Genomic DNA, 15,003 nt, shown 5'->3' with positions numbered 1-15,003 from the left:
TCCAAATCTATTTTCCAATCTATTTATATCTTAGGAACTCTGTGTGTGCATGTTTGCTGAATTAAATCAAATGCTTGTGAACCCTTTATCCCTACAGTAAAGACTCAAATTTACATCATATTCCTCTCTGTGGATTTTCTTCTGAGAGCCAATCTTCATTTACACTGGTATTAAAGATTTCCTTACCCAGTTTCTTGCAGCATCAATAAGCAGTCTGCTCTAAGCTAATTTCCCCACATTACTGAGAGAGTGTGTCTCCATCCTGGGTAAAATAGGGTTTAAATTTGAACTCAGACTGTTTTTGCTGATGGATGTTTAATGATATCCCTCTATTGATGGTAATGATTTATGTGGTTTTATTCCTTAAATGATATATATATGCTGGTCTGCATATGCTTATGAATCTCCTTTGGAAAAGTCATCCTATCAATAACTGAAATACGTAAATATATTGAAACGCTATGGTAAGAATGAGTAAAATATAACAAGGATGGGCTGATTTCAGGATTTCATGGTCTCTTTAAAAAGTAGAATCCCTGTGGTCTACCGCTGTGTTAGTTTAAATTATTTATGCCCCATGTTCTTGGCTAAGAAATGCATATTCCAGGGTTCATAGCCATTAGGGCACAAGCAGTCTTTGCAAAATAATCCTGACTTTGTATAGACCTGCTGAGAGCAACCACAGGTGTCACAGACAAAAATTCCCCTTGTCCTGCCCAAACTTGACCCATCCAAAAATCATATGAAAACAAATCACATGGTTTTTCCATTTCTACCCCCAGCCAGGCTGACCAAAGATTCCTGCAATTTTATTCCCCTATTTCCCCCCTCCTCACTAGGCCTGATTTATCCTTAGGAGAGGCCGTGGATCAGTGGCAGAGCACATGTGTTTCATGCAGAAGCCTGAATCTCTTGAGTATTCAGGTAAGAGGATCTCAGGTAGCAGGTGTGGGGGAAAGACCTTTGCCTACCTGAGATCCTAGAGAGAATGATTGCCAGACCGAGTATAGATAATATTGACCTAGCTAAACAAACGATCTGATTCAAAATATATTCAATATAAGAAATGCCCAGCTGTATCAGACTAAGGTTCATCTACTCTGACATCCTTTGGGGAAAAAAAATCCCCACAATCAACAAATGCTAGGTATTCTACTAGGATGGTGGACCACAACCTATTTTTGCTTACCCCTGTAATAAAAGGCAAGACAAGTATTTTTTATGAAAACCATAGTACATAACTTCCTTTTCTTCCCTTCTTCTCCTCTCCTTCTTGCCCTTAAACACCTAATGTGCCGTTTCTGACTGGCAACGGAATGTGAAAGGTCCTGTTTTCTCACTTTGATTTTTTTGTTTTATTTTTTCCCCACATAGATAATCTGTAGAGGCCCAAATTGGATGTGATGGGAGCTCAGTCCAATAAGGGGTGAAGTCAAATGCAGCATGTAAAATGGGATGATGTTTATGCTGAACCCTTTACTGAACTTTACTTTTCTCCCCCAAATTACTCTTTCCCAGCCATTTTTTCTCAGTGGGAGAATCCAGGGAAAGCAAGCAGCACCAAGTCATTTGAGGCAAGGGAAAGAGTTCAGCTTTCCCTCTACTTGCTCATGATGCACTTTGAATCTCCATCTACCCATCTTGTCACTTGATTAGGTACGCAGCAGTGGCGTAGGAGGTTAAGAGCTCGTGTATCTAATCTGGAGGAACCGGGTTTGATTCCCAACTCGGCCGCCTGAGCTGTGGAGGCTTATCTGGGCAATTCAGATTAGCCTGTACACTCCCACACATGCCAGCTGGGTGACCTTGGGCTAGTCACAGCTTCTCAGAGCTTCCTCAGCCCCACCTACCTCACAGGGTGTTTGTTGTGAGGGGAGAAGGGCAAGGAGATTGTAAGCCCCTTTGAGTCTCCTGCAGGAGAGAAAGGGGGGATATAAATGCAAACTCCTCCTCCTCCTCCTCCTCCTCCTCCTCCTTCTCCTTCTCCTTCTCCTCCTCCTTCTCCTTCTCCTTCTCCTTCTCCTCCTTCTTCTTCTCCTTCTCTTCCTTCTTCTTCTTCTTCTTCTTCTTCTTCTTCTTCTTCTTCTTCTTCTTCTTCTTCTTCTTCTTCTTCTTCTTCTTCTTCTTCTTCTTCTTCTTCTTCCCAATGCTAACCAGGTCTTTGACCCTCATATCTGCCCTGGACCATGGACAGGAGTAGTTTGTGAGCACTACAGCAACAAAATCATAAATCTGAAATAGGCAGTGAATTACCCGGTTGTACTATTCTGCTTTCTTGGTAGAGAATTTCCTGCTGTCTGTGGGACTTTAAAGAAGTGATGAGTCAGCGAGGTCCAACTCAGATCTACTGTGATACTACCTGGATGAATGGAATGAATCTCCTTCTGACACCAACCTAAGGCTGAGTAGTGCCAAATGTCTGTTGTGCAAACTGCGCCTATATTACCCGAGAGCATTATATTCCAGTACTGAGCTCTTCTGCTATGCCTTCCTTTTCATTAAGCTACTGTTTAAATAAGACAAAGAGGATTTCAGTGATGCTTTGCAGACATCTTTATGGCATTTTAATTTTTTTGTTGACTCTCTGTTTGTTTGTAAAACTCCTCCTGGGATGCTCCACAGATAAATTTGCTTTACCCAGCTTGACTGAATTTGTCCTTCTCTATTTGGCAAATGCTGAATTTCCTCCTGTGCCATTTTCTATTTTAAATGGAAGTTAAATTAACAGGAACTGTTTATGTTTAAAAGCAGTAACTTATCATACCCAAAGTCTCTTTCTCTCTTGCTCTTCACTTATGCACCAACACCAGCTATGCACACCACCTCCACCATGTGAAAAATGGTGCCCATTACTTTGCTGCTGATACAAAACAGCAGGAGGGCTGAGGATTGCGCTGCCAGGGAGGTCTCTGGAAATCAATTTCACTTTTTCAAAAATAACAACAACAAAGTACAATGGGTTGAAAATGGAGTGGCAGATGCGAAAGCAGCTGAATTAGGTACAAATGACAATGAAAAATGATAACAGACTTTAATATTTTCCTGCTCTTATAAATGCCTCCTCTCCCACTGAGCTGCCTCACAATATTTTTTTCGTAGAGTGCATCATTCAGATGGCACTATCTTATGCCTCCATCCCAGCTCACCATAATCTAAGCATATATATTTGCAAGCTAAGTTCACAAATTGAGGGGGGGTTGATCCCCATGGAGAGGGCATGAGAGAAGGGTCATTCTGGAAGATTGAGCTTCATCTGCGAGAGTTTAAATGGATTGTTTCATCCTGGAAGGCTTCTTTGTTTTTCTCCATCCACACTGCACTGTCCTTTCAGACAGCCTGTTAGGAATACAGCAGAGCATGAGTAAATACTGGCAGATATAAGCAGAAGTCTAGCACATAGCAGTTGTGATGGTAATGGGGAACAGCTTGTGGTCAGAACAACTGTCTGGTCCCAGTTATATTATTTTTATTTTTCCTCCTAGTCCCATATAGACCATCCACTACTCTAGACGGTAGTGTCCCATTGAACTGTGTAAGTGTGGGCTTCACTTGGAAGAAACTCTGAATGGGAAGTAAAAGTGATGAAGGTAAGTGAAATAGAGACCTTGGTAACAGAACAATGAATAATTCCCAACTCCATATACAGCTGAAGCTATATGTGAGGATTTCCATGGACTCACTCAATGAGTCAGATGGTTATGGAAATAGAATAAGTTTAGAATGAATTAAGGCATTCATAAAGCTGGAGAAGCATTGAAATCCCAAAACCACAATGAATGTTGGGCATGTTAAAAGACAAGCAGCCCCATCCAAAGTCCTGGCAGCAAAACATGGTACTGGAACAGCACAACCCTGCTACTTTCTGGTGGTGTGGAAAGGTAAAGAACCTCCACCCGCCCCCCCCCCCCGCCCCACCAGTGGAGAGCCTTCCATTGGACTGTATGAACTTAAGCCACACAAAAGGTGGCTGCCACAAACCCTGCTGCAAATGATGACCACAAACCTGGGGTAGAAGCCAAATAATGTTGACTCCACCCCCAGGACTGCCTCCACCACACCGCCGCTGTGTCAACATGGTTAGCTGTGGCATGGGAGTGCTGCCACATTTCCAGGCACCTCAGGGTGCAGTGATGGCCCCCTGCTGGCATTTCTGCCTCTTGCTGGGGCTGGGAAAGGCCCATCGCCACTAGCCCCTGCAAAGGAGAGCAATTGACTTGCTCTCACCTGCAAGGGCGAGCAATGAGCCTTTCTGAGCCCTGGAGTAATCCGGGGCTGGGAAAGGCCCATCACTGCTCTTCCCTGCAAGGGCAAGCGACAATCCTTTCTGAGCCCTGGAGTGATCCAGGGCTGGGAAAGGCCCATTGCTGCTTGCTCCTGCAAGGGCGAGCAATATGGGCTTGCTCTTCCTGCAAGGGCAAGCGACGGGCATTGGGCAGAACAAGCTCTCCCAGCCCCCCAGCCCCTGCCAGGTTGCTCTGCCCATGGATCACAGCATCTATGTGCAGAACCAGCTCCCCCACCCCCCAGTCCCTGCCATCTTGCTCTGCCCATGGATCACAGCATCCATGGGCAGAACAAGTTCTCCCAGCCCTGCCCAGCCCAGCCCCTGCCAGCTTGCTCTGCCAATGGATCCTAGGACCATTGTTGTGTTCAGATTTGTGAGTTGGGGCATGTTCTTCAATGTGATGTTGACTTTGAAATGACCTAGTTAAAAATCGTTGTTTAGTTGTGGGGGGAGGGCAGTGGGGGGGGGCACAAAACTCAGATTTTGCCCCTGGCTCCATTTTGCCTAGTTACGCCTCTGCTTGCAAGAGAATTGAAATGTGATCAAATGATTCAGCAGTTTAGCAAGATGGGTTTTTTATGTTTTATCTTTATTGTAATTTTAAATAAAACAATGAGAACATGCATATAAAACAACTTAAAAACAATTATATACACACTTAAAGAACAATAAATATTTAAAGTTCTCCCAGTTATTCAAATACTAAATTAATTACATTCCAATATTTCTAAATCACACAAAGTAATGTTGTGAAGCTAATAAAAATAAATATCCAATTAATACAATTTCTTTTAATAATGAACTACCATCTCAGCTATGCCAATACTTCATAAATTTATGTAGACTGTAAACGAACTGTATTTCTTCTCCCTTAACAATTCAACTTTAAATTTTCTCAACACTAGATTATATAACTTTTTGTTGTTGTTTAGCAAGGTGTTGGTGTTGAAAGAATGGTGTTTGAATGGTGTTGAAAGAATAACATTTGACAGTTTATGGAGCAGGCCAGCTAGGTATAGAAATAGTTACAGTAGAATGATTGTAGATCTGTACCACTGTTGTTAGGACCATAATCAATATTTGTTCCATTTGTACAACTCAGGACAATATCTTTCATGCATGCATTATTTCAAGGAGTCCTCCGAGAGAATTACCGTAATGGATAGAAGCAAAACATTATAGCTAGATATCACTACTGCAATCAGTACCCCATTCAGTATAGAGACTGCATCAGAGGTGTAGTGCCAACGGGGTGGGGTGGGGTGCGATGCCCCGAGCAGAGCTGCGGCAGAGGTGTGGCTAGGCCATGGAGGGGGCATGGAAGGGGCGTTCTGGTGCGGGGGTTTTTTCTCCTTGCTCCGCCTCTGGACTACATTCAATTATTGCTTAAGATCTAAGGAAACATCTTTCCTCCTCCAACCTGTGTTCCATTAATATGAAACAATAGAAAGCTGGGGCATGTTATGTTTGCTATGCAATCATAATTTCAGGATTGGAAAATATGGCAAAATTACAGTTTTTAAACAGAAGGGTTTGGAATGTTCTGAATCAGCACTTTTGAAGAACATAAAGCTGTGCTATATTGAACTAGACAATTGGTCTATATCAGAATCATTACTGTCTGTTCAGCCTGGCAGCAGAATATCAAGTTGAGGTCTTTCATATCACATCACTTCTCACCTAATCTTTTTTTAACTGGAGATATCAGACATTGTACCAGGAACTTTCCACATACAAAGCAGGGCTATATCCCCTTTCCATGTGGATGCTATGTAGATGGCTAGATGGTTTTCCATAGGGATTAGATAGACAGGCAAGCAAGCAAGGCAAATGTGATGTAAGAGTAACAGTAACAGTAATAGAGCCAAGCCCCTGGGCTAGTTAGCACTTTCTCTGCCACCTGCAGTTTGCGTGTTAACCCTTGCTGGAGAAGTTGCTGCTGCCTGGAGTGAAGGCATGTTTGTCCTAATTACCCTCTTTCTGACTTTTAGAGGCTAGCTTAAAGAGGAGGCAGGTCTGTTATCAAAAGTTTAAGGGCCCCAGGATCGTGCCTGGAATCAGTGATCCTAATAACCAATATCAAGAAGTCCACCCAGAGTGTCCTGACTCTTACAGAAGGGAAATCTTTCTCCTTGGAGTTGGAGAACTGATTGGGTAGTAGATCTAGCTTCATATTTCCCTATTTTAACTCTACAGAAATCCTCCAAATCTCTGTCACTTGTGGGTCATGAGGCAGGAAGTGTGCCATCAACTACATCCTTGGACTAGAGAACCCTGCATGTGCTTGGGGAAATGGAAACAATGGACTCTAGACCCTTACCTAAATGGTTAAGAGCTGCAGTACTATAGGTCACCCAGGAAATACCCAGCCCTGCCACAGCAACACATGGTTGAATGAACAGATACTTCTTCAGACTAAAAAACACTAAACTGGCACAAAAAGTAGCTCACCAAATAGTCAACAGAAATTTCTACCTCTGGAAAAGCAATTTCTTAAAAACAACAGCTGCAATATACTGCACATAGTGGAAACCTAGCAACAAGACACACTGCTGATACTTCCCTAAATTGCTGAATCACTTAACTATCAACAGAAAAATGAAAATATGAACTCTCTGTGGGCACAAAATTGAGGTAGAATATCAAAATTCAGCCAAGAAATAACTTAGGGCACATCTGCATGTTAATTTGGAGAGGGGTATGATCCTCAGCTGCTAAAAATTGCTTCTAGTCCCAAATATATATAATCCGCCGCCCCACCCCCCAGTGCTTCAAGGAAATACTTAAAAGAGAACTAATTATATAAAAATATAAACACAAACAGGCTTCTAGGAACAGCGATGCTCGATAGGAATTAATGACAAGCTGGGGTGATATTTTTGAATACCATGTGCAACATCAGAGGAAACCAGCTGCACACAGCCTACCCATGTGGGAGGAGATTTAAACTGATGTGCATGGCTCCAGACAGCATACACAGAGCGTAATGCCTGTAATTTCTCACAGGAGATGGATGAAAGGGCAATGTCACCTCCTGTTAAGTGAGAGAAGGGGAGGGGGGAAAGACAATTCACTTGGTGGAACAGTGAGACAGATCCTCAGCTGGGGTAGATCAGTGTAAGACTATTGATTTCAAGCCAGAGAGTATTTTTTACTTCTCCAGCACAAATAAGGACCCAGGGGAAAGAAGTTGAGACAGATTTGCCAATACAGGGGAAAGGATATTAACATTAAGCATCAAATATGAAAAGGAGATCAAGGCAATTTCAGTTTAGATACATCATAACAGTGAGTAATTGAAAATACTACAAAAGAATTATAATATATTCCATTGTCCTTATGTATGGCTTTTGTTTTTTAAAGAGAGAGAGATCACCAATGCTTCAGCTGAAATAAAATATTTCTCAAAATTTACAACACTATTATTTGGGCTCTATTGATGCAGTGTTCAATTGTGTGTGCTTACATAGCAATCAGTTATGTAGTTGGGTCTGCTAGATCTTTTTATCACAGATTTCAGGGTTTGAGACCTTAGGAAATTGTTTGTGTGTCCAGAGCCATCAAGTTGTAGCTGATTTAGGGAAACCCAGTAGGGTTTACAAGGCAAGGGATTAACAGAGATGGTTTGCCGTTACCTTCCCAGACCCTGGGATTCCTTGTTGGTCTCCCATCCAAATACTAACCAAGGCTGACTTTGCTTAGCTTCTGAGATTTGATCAGATCAGGCTACCTGAGCCATTTCACATCACAAACCTGAAATAGAATTGAATTGTGTTCATTGTCAAAAAATGTAGTCAAGGTTCATAAAATGGGGATGTCTACTCAGCAGACTTAGGCAAAGAATTGAAATTACTCTGGATATACAACATGCATATTGCAGGCTTCACAGCAGATCTCTGTTGTGATCTGACCTTATGCACAACAAACAATTAAAAAGCCATTTGATTCCATTGCAATCATAGGTCACATGATATCAATAGTGCTGTGCTAGTTGTCACTGCTGAGGACAGGCCTGAATGTTTACAGGAAACTTCATTTTATCTTGATGATAACAGCTGGACTCTGAAATTTCTGTTACTGATGATAACTGGAAAGGGTTTTCTTTTAACATTTGCAAGTGTTCTGGGTACTATGTCTTTGGGAAGAGCATATCGCAGAAGAGAAGTTTGAAAAAAAAAGGCAATCATTTTTCAAAATCATCTTCCCCACCTGAGGAGAGAATTTTCTGTAATTTGGTAGTTATGATAGAAAAAGAAAACCAATCTAGAAAAACTCAAGGGAGAAAATATTATAGGTTTTTTAAAAGAATGTTTCTTATGAGGTGATGTTCATCAGAAACCAAAGTAGACACAACAAGAAGATGGTAATTAGGAAAGGCTATTAGTTGTTGAATAATGACATAAACAGCAGTGTCCATTGTAGGCACTGCGGTTGGTTGTTCCTCAAACAATTGGTGAGGGGACTGGCATGACTCACGTAGTTTGCAATGAATTTACTATAATAGCATATCAGACCTAAGCACTGGTGTAGTTGCATCTTAATCCATGGCTACGAGACCCATTTGATTGAGGCGATCTTCTCAGGGACTGGTCATTGCAGTCCATGCCCAATGACATAGCCTAGATACATGGCTCTTCTGGGGGTTGGCTCAAAGGCCAGCAGTGTCGAGGGAACAGAGCACAGCCTCTAGATCAGGGGTAGGGAACCTGCGGCTCTCCAGATGTTCAGGAACTACAATTCCCATCAGCCCCTACCAGCATGGCCAATTGGCCATGCTGACAGAGGCTGATGGGAATCATCTTCGGCCAGGGCTTTTACGACCCTGGCCCCTGCCTGGTGGAACACTCTCCTCCAGCTGTCGGGCCCTGCGGGATCTTGGTAATTCACTTGGGGGCTGTAAAGGCGGAGTTGTTCCTTGAGCTTTTGAGTGTCCAGCAGCTGATGTGTGCCCCCCTCCCTCCCCCCTTCTACTCTAGTTCTTGTTTTAGGGTCCCTCCACCATCTATGGGACCCCTCCCCCCTCCTTTGCGGAGGTTTTTAAAATTGGATTTTGTTGCTGACGCTGTTTTATATGTTTTATATGTTTAAACGCTGTATCTATTTTAAATCGATTTGATTGTATGTTTTAGACTGTTGTTCACCGCCCAGAGCCCTTCGGGGGTAGGGCGGTATAAAAAACTCAAAATAAATAAATAAATAAAAATAAAATTGTAGTTCCTGAACATCTGGAGAGCCGCAGGTTCCCTACCCCTGCTCTAGATGGTGTAAGTGGTACTACTAATACTGGCTATAGATGATGATGTCATCAATATTGACCAATGCAAAGTCCTGACACTGCACCAGGACCCAGTCCACCACCTGTTGAAACATGGCCCTTGCCCCATGTACCTGAAAGGCATCATGCAGAACTGATACAGGTTGGAGGAGTGGTGAAAACTGTCTTCTCTGTGTCCTCACTGGCCATCAGGATCTGCCAGGAGCCTTTGGTTAAGCCTAGCACAGACAGGTACTGTGCTTCCCCTAGCTGATCTATCAGCACATCAGCATGGAACAGGTGTTGAAGGCTGTCAGCTAGTTCAGTTCTCGATCATTGATGCAAAATTGAATGGTTTCATCTGACTTCAGTACCACTAGTATGGTGCCCCTCCAGGCACTCTAGGAGGGTTCAGTCTCATTTAGTTTGAGCACCGATCGCACCTCTTATTCTACTGCCTCCTATGGCTGATGTGGTATAGGTCTCCAGATCAGACCTATCAGGCCACCATCCCTGGTGGGATGCATATTGCCATGGGTGGTCCAAATGGTGTGGTCTGGTAGCTGAAAAAACACCTGGCAGTCTTTCCACCAACTAACTTGGCTCTGTGGGTCAAGGCTAAGGACTTTGTCAAGCTGAAGTATCTCATGGATGGGAGCTGCTATGTTCCATGGGAGATCACCATCTCCAAGTTCGAGGGGGTCGGCCCCCAGGAGGCACTGGACCTCATCCCCGGAGACCCATTCCTTGAGGTCATTGATGTGTATCTTCTTTTGTTGCCATCAGGTTGGCTCACACTGGACCTCATACGAAACGGGCTGCACCACCCTGGTTACTTTGAAATGTCCTTGCACCATATCTCCTGGGCCATTGCCTAGCACCCCCATATAGACCAGGGCCCCTTAGGCCAGCATCCCCTCATGGGCCCCTTGGTCATACCACTGTTCTGGGTTTGCTGGGCCTGCATCAGGTCTGGGGTGCCAAGTGCTGAGCCTGTTGGAGACAGTCTCGTAGTTGTTGTAGGTATTCTGTGGGTTCCTCCTCTGTCACCTCCACTGATAGTCTGTATTGCTCCTCCAATACTGACAACAGTCCATGAGGTCTCCATCCTTACACTAGTTTGACAGGGGAGTAACCTGTGGAGGACTATGGAGTCTCCCACAGGGCAAACAAGAGTGGATCAACATACTGGTCTCAGTTCTGGAGCCTTTCATGAGCCAGCTTCTTTAACATGGTTTTGATGGTCTGATTCAAGCATTTAGCAGCCCTTATGTCTGTGGGTGGTCCACTGACGGGAATAGCTGGCAGATCTGGAATGTCCTACACAACTGGCATGCCATGAAGAATGTCCCCCAGCCAGTCAGAATCTCATTGGGCAGCCCAAAATGCTCCACCTCTTTACCTTTCCTGGGCCAACTGGAGTCACAAAGCCAGTCACAAACCCTTTCTTCAAGACTCTGATTGGCCCCACTTATGGTCCACCTGCACTCCCCCCCGCCCAGCCCCACTTATGGCCCCCTGCAACCCCCACTCCGGTCAGTTTTTCGCCATCTTCCAACAGAGGCAGTGCAAACTGCTCTCCCAAGTTCCTGTTCCTCTGTGCAGAAAGAAAATGATCCTCAGGGGCTGCCTCCTGCCTGGAGGGAACAGGCTGAGGACAGAGAGCGGAGGAGAACCTCAATGTTTCTGCCTGGGTTTGGGTGCAGCACAGTCCTTCCAAGCAGATCTTTCTCTTTTTTTATAATGCACATTCTATAATCACCATCAAGGTCAATAAATAGCAATTCTGCTCTCCTGGGCCTCCCTTCTCGCCTGTCTTGCCTGCAATCCTTGCCTTCTTCCTCCTGGGTGGGGATCCAGAGTTTCCTTCCTTGGCTCCCTGCCAACATTGCCCTCACTGAGCTCCTATGAACTTTCCCTGCTCCAGGGATCAGCCTGGCGGCCTCTGTACCAACCTCTTCCCACCTCTAGCACTGTACAAGTGCCACTCCCCGCCCAGACCCAACTCCCAGGCCCTCGACGGCACGTAGGGAGCTGGACTGCTGTAAGTGGAGCCAGGTGGGCACGTCAGTGGAGTGGTGAGGGGGCAATTTTGCACCTCCCACATGATCACATGAGTGGCGCCCAGTGACATGTGACCACACATGTCCCTCTGGCAGTTCCGCCACTGCCTTTTGCCTCCCTCATCCCAGAATCTCTTGCTTGCTGTTCCCTAAACTTCAAGCATACTTGAACACAAGCCTGCGTGGGTCCTAATTTTCAAACTGATCTTTAGGAGGGAGAAAAAAACCAGTCCAGGCTTCACTCTCATTCCCCTGGCTCCTCCTTCATCATCAGGTTCCAAATGGTGAGAGTCAAGACAGTTTAATTTAAAATAAAGTGGAAACGAATTTGCTGAGAATAAATAGAACTCCTCACCCATGAAGGGCAATTCCATCTCTTTCACTTGAAGAAAAGATCTTCATAATTCACTCTGGCTGCTGGGAGGGGGTGGTGGAGAGAGAATGAGTTATTTGGTGGCTTCCCTAGCAGGTGGAAAGAATGGGACATCTCATTCTCCCATGACAGAGCAGATGAGAACATTAGCAACAGCAGCATGAACCAGATACATCTATGTAGAACTTCATGATAGGGTTGCCAGCCTCCAGGTAGGTACCCAATACAAAGGGAAGGTAGAGTGTAGTAACAAAGAAAACTGCACCCACAAAAAAGCAATTACAAGGTGTAAACAGTCCAGGGAAGCATCTGTTACAAAAACAAGCTTTATATGTGTGTATACCGTGTTTCCCCGAAAATAAGACAGTGTCTTATATTAATTTTTGCTCCCAAAGATGCGCTATATCTTATTTTCAGGGGATGTCTTATTTTTCTGTGTTCTGTTCGTCGGGCATGCTTCCAAACAAAAACTTTGCTACGTCCTACTTTCGGGGGATTCCTTATATTTTGCACTTTAGCAAAACCTCTACTATGTCTTATTTTCAGGGGATGTCTTATATTCGGGGAAACAGGGTAGTATTAACTTCACACCACTCTATGCCAATAAAGGCTTGCTTCTATTTAACTTCACACCAATTCAAATACTGATTTTACGTTGATAGTCATATATTTGATAGTGTTGCATAACACATGATCCCCTTGTTACGTACACTAGAAATAGCCTCAATAGGGAGTAAGCTGAACTTGTATGGGATAAGTGCAAATCATTTTCCTTTCCTCACTTTGCAACTATTTGCTTAACTATTAGCTATTTGCTTATTCTAAAATACAGTAATAATATTTACAGTTTGTTTGGACTGAAAGAGAGATGAGTAGTTCTTTTTCCTTGATAAGACAAGTATCTGAGACCTAACCACACTAACCCAGGAACCCAGCGTAGACTTACTGACCTAGGCTATCATATAGGCATTATACACTGGGTTCATTATAGCCTTTAATTGCTGACTTTGTGTTCCAGTTTTCAAAACAGACATATGCCTCTTTTGCTGTGGAAGTGATCAGTACAGTTTCCATGAAGATATGATGCTTACATTGGGTGACAGAAGTTCTGTGAGGTGCAAGAACTTGAGAATACTCCTTGTCTCAGGGGAAGCATGACACTCTTTTGGCATGTATTGCCTTGTAACAGAGCACATCTGTTTTCTTGCATAGATTGGCTGTGTTACATAAAGATAAATGTGCCAGCGCAAAAAGAGCACAGAGAAAGAGCAATATTATTGTGTTTGGAAGGGATGTGCATTTGTAAAATCACTACCAAAATCCAATCCAAATTTGCACCTGTTATTATCCTCAGAAGGGTAATTAACTTTCTACCCCCAAAGTTTTTAAATTGTTTGATTTTAGTCGTATTGATTTTAATTCCATTGGGCCGTAACTTTATTGTATAGTATATTGTTTGTGTACAAGCTGCCCTGAGCCTCTGGCTGGTATAGGGCAGCTAATAAGCCCAAATAAGGTAAAGTAATGTAAAGATAAAATTACCTTTGTCATTTGGATGCATTCAGTAAAGTTTAAAAATGCTCACTGTTCTGGCGCCTTGCTTGCAGACGGCAAACAAGTCCATTCGGTCCTTTCTGGATACTAGAAACTATCTATCACAGGCTAGAAGAAAACAACAAATGAATGAATCTAGCAAAAGAATCATGAATGTGCCCAGGGTTTTGCACCCACTGTTTATAAGTAGTCTCTCTGGAATGGTACTTGTGGCAGCCTTGGAATATGGCTTTTTCATGCAAGTTTTATTCTTGTTAGTGCCCACAAGCCCCCAAATTGCAGCCAGCCTTGCTGAGGTTCATGCTCTTAAATTGAATTAAGGTCTGGGAAAATGCATCTCAAAAACCGGAATGCTGGTTTACAATGTCAAACTCCAGCCATTGGGAACAATATATAATGGCCATTCACAGTATTCCTGTGTGCTGTAAGTTGAGAGCTAAAGATGAAAGGTAAGTGGTCATTACATAGATGTGAGGTGCACCTTCCCCAAGAATAACCCGCTGTTCTCCCCATCATCCAGGGCTGGCTCAGTGTCCAAATGAAGGGACTCAAACCATCAGTGATGGAAGTGATGGACAGAGTATTTATTTATTTATTGTATGGCTCCCAGTTCTCACATACAGATGTTTCAAAAGCATTTATACAACAAATCTCAAAACCAATTCCTAAAAAAACCCCTACACAATATTGCTTAGATAGCGTCAATAAAATAAAATACAATAACTAAAAACATTAGGCAGACAACATTGCCAGGCCATGATCTATAAAATAAGATACAGAAAGATAAGTTTTACAGTTTCACATCTAGATTAATTGTTCACTTGATCAGTTTTGTTGGTACATTTAACAATCTCAAACTTCACCCTTATAAGAGACATTTTTTTTTATGATGTGACTCTTTGTCTGTTGGTGCCACAATCACATCTGGGGATTGGGGCATGTGCCATTTATGCAGAAAGTGTGCACTTCTTCCATCGTCTGTGCAGAGCCTATTTAGTGTGGCCCTGATGTTCCATGGCAGGTTGAATCCAGGAGGTTCTTTACTAGGGTTTACACCTGTCCTCTTCTCCTGCACTGGGGCTGCTTGTGGTTCAAGCTGGGCTGCACATGCGGCGGTGCTTCTGCAGCTGGCTTGGACACTGGTCCCTGATGGGGCAGGAGGAGGCATGCACTTTCTCCCATGTTGCCCCAGAAAGATCCAAGGAAGGCTTGCAGAAGGAACCCCTTAGATCACAGGTGTCAAACTCGCAGCCCTCTGGATGTTCATGAACTACAATTCCCATCAGCCCTTGCCAGTATAACCAATGCTCATGTTGGGAGAACTGATGGGAATTGTAATTCATGAACATCCAGAGGGCCACGAGTTTGACACCTCTGCCTTAGATCCTGCCAGGGTAGCATGAGGAGGAGGGCATTTGGGGCAGCTCAACAGTTGAAGCCAGCCCCTCCAGCATCTTCTTGAAATTCCTTCTGT

At 43.7% G+C, this 15,003-nt stretch overlaps 1 protein-coding gene across 3 annotated transcripts in view; it reads left to right on the top strand.

The window, feature by feature from the left end:
* LRRN2 (leucine rich repeat neuronal 2) overlaps positions 1-15,003 on the top strand; it is a 196,434-nt gene that overhangs the window by 25,061 nt on the left and 156,370 nt on the right. The window contains exon 2 of one of the 3 annotated variants that reach the window (XM_048498071.1): positions 3,483-3,587. The exons of the other annotated variants lie outside the window; for them this stretch is intronic. The gene's annotated coding sequence lies outside the window, so the exon portion shown is untranslated. The remainder of the gene's footprint in view (positions 1-3,482; positions 3,588-15,003) is intronic. 3 annotated transcript variants of the gene reach the window in all.

Source organism: Sphaerodactylus townsendi, linkage group LG05 (assembly GCF_021028975.2).
Source record: "Sphaerodactylus townsendi isolate TG3544 linkage group LG05, MPM_Stown_v2.3, whole genome shotgun sequence".
In the NCBI taxonomy this organism is placed as follows: domain Eukaryota; kingdom Metazoa; phylum Chordata; class Lepidosauria; order Squamata; family Sphaerodactylidae; genus Sphaerodactylus; species Sphaerodactylus townsendi.
The sequence above is the reverse complement of the archived record's forward strand: the minus strand, read 5'-3'. Positions and strand labels throughout refer to the sequence as shown.